Source organism: Strigops habroptila, chromosome 9, assembly GCF_004027225.2.
Source record: "Strigops habroptila isolate Jane chromosome 9, bStrHab1.2.pri, whole genome shotgun sequence".
In the NCBI taxonomy this organism is placed as follows: domain Eukaryota; kingdom Metazoa; phylum Chordata; class Aves; order Psittaciformes; family Psittacidae; genus Strigops; species Strigops habroptila.
The window spans coordinates 28,994,245-28,998,555 of NC_044285.2; positions in this window are offsets into that span (position 1 = coordinate 28,994,245).

A 4,311-nucleotide genomic window follows, 5' to 3' on the forward strand; every position below is an offset into this window, starting at 1 on the left:
CTGAATATTTAGGTTTTTCTCTTGGTAGAGCTACGCTTTTAGTAGGGATTAATGCCATTTGGAAGGCATCTCTTTTTGCAATCCTCCTAGCTGTTCTGTCTACGAATTTGTTTCCTATAATTTCTTTTGTATTTCCTGACTGATGTGGTTTACAATGCATGATTGCCACTGTAATAGGTTTCTGGACTGCTTGTATTAATTTTAAGATTTCTTATTTGTATTTAATACTTGTTCCCTGGGAGGATAATAATCCCCTTTCCTTCCCCAGGACTCCATGCACATGAACCACACCAAAGGCATATTTTGAATCAGTCCAAATATTTACTTTCTTTCCTTCACTTTGTTCTAATGCTCTCATCAAGGCTATCAGTTCTGCCTTTTGAGCTGAAGTAGTGCAAAGTAAAGAATTTGCTTCTGTAACCGAATTCTTAGTAGTCACCGCATATCCTGCATATCGAATTCCATCCTCCACAAAACTGCTACCATCTGTGTATAATTCCCAATCAGGATCATCCAGTGGTCTACCCTATAAGTCTTCTCTGGAAGACTGGAATAGACACGTTCAATGGTCACCAAACAGTCATGTTCTAATTGTCCTTCTTCCTGCACAGAGTTCAAAAAGACTGCAGAGTAAATCAAGTTAGTTGTTTTCCAAATAACATCATCTTGTTCTGTCAAAATCACTTGGTATTTCATCATTCTGCTAGGGAATAACCAATGACCCCCCCTTTTGTTCTAAAACAGTAATTACTGTGTTTGGTACATATACTGTTATTGTCCTTCCCAAAGTTAATTTTCGAGCGTCTTGTATTAACATCACTGTAGCAGCAACTGCTTGGAGACAAGTAAGCCATCCTTTACTTAGAGCATCTAGTTGCTTGGAGAAACACCCAGTCGGTCTTTTCCAGCTTCCTCTTTTCTGAGTCAGCACCCCGAGTGCAAGATTTTGTCTTTCATGAACAAATAACTGAAAATCTTTGTTTGGGTCTGGAAGTTCCAATGTTGGTGCAGTCGTTAAAGCCTGTTTTAAGTCCAGAAAGGCCTTTTGCTGTTCTGGGCCCAAAGCCCAGGTATATTACAGTTTGGCTTGCTATCTGAGCCTTATACTTTATACCCATTTAGTCCAACAAAGTTTAAAAGGTCTATTCTTACCTTAATACAGGTCAGTCTCTCTTCTGTGGCAATCAAAATGTCATCCATGTATTGTAGAAGCAGATGTCCGGGTTTAGGTTCTGTATCTCTTTATTCCAGCTCTTTCGCCAACTGGTTACCAAAGATCATAGGACTGTTTTTGAATCCTTGTGGCAATCTTGTCCATGTTAACTGTGGTTTTCACCCTCTTTGTGAATTTTTTCACTCAAAAGCAAATAATTTTCAGCTTTCCTCCTCCAGGGGTATACAAAAGAAAGCATCTTTTAAATCAAGCACTGTAAAGCACTGATGACCCTCTCTCAATGCTGTTAAAAGTGTATATGGATTTGCAACTACAGGGTTGCAACTGTATGTCTGTAAGTATTTGATTTACAGCCCTTAAATCATGAACTAATCTATATTCACCTGAAGGGGGTTTTTTTACTGGTAAAACTGGAGTATTGTATTCTGACTTACACTCTTCAAGAATCCCAAACTTTAAGTATTTATATCAATCAATTTCTTGATTACTTGTCTAACCTCTGGCTTGATTGGATAGTGCTTGATTCTCACTGGTTTTGCCTGTTTTTTCAACTCTATTTTTTTTAGGTTGAGCTGTCTTTGACTTACCAGGTATGTCTGTATTCCAGACTATAGGTATAACAGCCTGATCTACCTCCTGTGGTATTTGTTCCTTAACTTTCTCTTGTATCATCAATATTTCCCCTGTCTTTGATTCTCGTATTTTTAAAAGAATTCTCCTTTTTCAAACACTATTTGCACATATAATTTGGACAATAGATGTTGCCCCAGCAAAGGTATTGGACAGTCTGGCACATATAAAAAGTCATGTGTAAATACCTTCCAAATTTCAAATCTAGGGGTTGAAGGAATGGCCTATTTTCTTGCTTCTAGTCACTCCAATTATACTGGCCATTTTATTCCATAATTTCCCTTTGCAAGTGTTCAAACCAGAATATGATGCACCCATATGTACTAAAAATTAAACCTTATTGTTTCCAAGCTTAATTATTACTGGAGGCTCAGCTGGATTCCCCTCTGGTCCTCTTCAGTCATCTAGGGTCATCATCCTTGCAGCTTCTTACTGACTTACCTTTAGCCTAGGGCAGTCTTTTTTCCAATGTCCCTCCTCCCTGCAATATGCACATTGATCTAGCCCTACAGGTGCATTAGGTTCTCGGTTACCAAAGTTTCTAAAACCTCCTCTTCCTGTGGCTAGTCCTCTTCCCTTTACTGCATTCCCTCTTAAAAGAGCTATTAGTCTGCTCTCTCTACACATTTTTTTTCTTTTTTTCTTTTTCCTATTTTTTCCCCTCAATTGATATAAACTTTCCTTACTACTTCGAGCATTTTATTTGAATTTCTATAATCTTCTCCCTCTAATTTTTGGAGTTTTCTTTTTATATCGGGTGCTAATTGTCCCAAAAAAATCAAAGCCAATTGTTGTTGTTCAGTCTTGGTTTCCAATTTTAAATCCATATATTTTCTAGCAGTTTCCTTTAATTTTTCCAGAAACACAAAGGGAGATTCATTCTTATCTTGTTTTACCTCATATAATTTAGACCAATTTAAAGCCATTGGCATTGCATGCTTTTCTCCATACAGCACCCATTTTTGATACTGATTTAACCTTCTCTTCTACAAAACAACATTAACTGCAAAATAATATTATAACTCAAAGTTCTGGGTTTTGGCCACTTTTCCTTATCCTCCAAAACATACAAAGACCACCAATGGTTACAATATGCTATCATCTGGCTTTTGCGTAAATCATCATGCAAATCACTCCAATGTGCTAACAAACATCCTAAAGGCAATGATTTTGGTATCCTTTCATCCGTGGTGGTCAAATTTCCAGAACTTTTACTCTTAAACAATTTTACAAATCCTGATGCCATTACAATAAAATATGTAATAGGTAATTACCAAAACAAACAGTAATCATCAAATTACAATAGAATATGCAAACAGTAATCACCAAAACATGCAACAGTAATTACCAAATACCAATGCAAATGGTAACTACCAAACATGCAACAGCAATTACCAACCAAAGTCCAACCCTGCAATAGCTTTCACTTATGGTTTATTGGCAGATGCCCAGGCTTCCAATACAAACCCCCTTAGCCCCAACCATGCGCAGCTTTCACTGCAACTTACAGGCAGGCTTTCCAAACCAAATTCTGAAAGAAGTGCCTTACTCTTTCTTTTTCTCCAGGGAATGTTGCGAGGAGCTTTATAAGTCGAGGGCAATGTTCCTCTCCAAGAATTCCTCGGTGCCAGCTGGAGTTTGATCATCACTCAATCTCTTCCAATCTCACTCACAAGGTCCCATCTGGGTCACCAAAAACTGTCACCATAAGTTGGGAGAATAGAACTCCTTAACACCAATGTAGTATTAAGAAGCAGGCACTTATTTATTGCAGTGCTGGGTGCTGGGTGGAATTTCCACAAATCAAGCACACCCAATGCCAATTTCATCGTTACATTTGTACACAAAAGTTACAAGGTAGTACATTCCCAGTTACAATGATTGGTTAGTGATTTACGTACAATTATAGTATCTGCAGTGTCATTCTCTTCTGTTACTATGCTTGCACGTGGGAAGGGTCTTCACCTGTGCAAGGGTCTTCTTGATTTGTGAGTGTGTTTTTTAGTATTATAATGAAGGCAGTTTACTTCAGGTCACCTTAAAAGTAAGTTGTTTTGACAAGTTGGCCAGCTAGATTTCTACCTTGCCAGGTTGTCAAATAACTCATCCTATATACAGTAGACCTTAGGTGCTTTGGTTATGCTCTAGAGAGTAAGGACTAAGGCTAACATGTCACAGAGAACAGGGACTTCAAGCAACACAGCGTCTGATTTCAAGTAACACAGCAACCTGTGCTAGCATAAAGGCTAACTGCTTAAATCAAGATGTTCCTATAGATAACTATTTCACAAACACAAAACATAGAAAGATTCAGTAAAACTTAAGATAATCTGCAACAACTCTTTCCTGCTAAATGCCCAAGATTCTGGTTCCCAATGGACTTTCCTTAAAGTCTTGGAAGGATGTGTAACTGAGGAATAAAAAACAATGGGTGTCTTTTGTAGAATCATGGAATTGTTTAAGTTGGAAAAGACCTTAAATCATTTGAGTTCAACGGTTAACCCAGC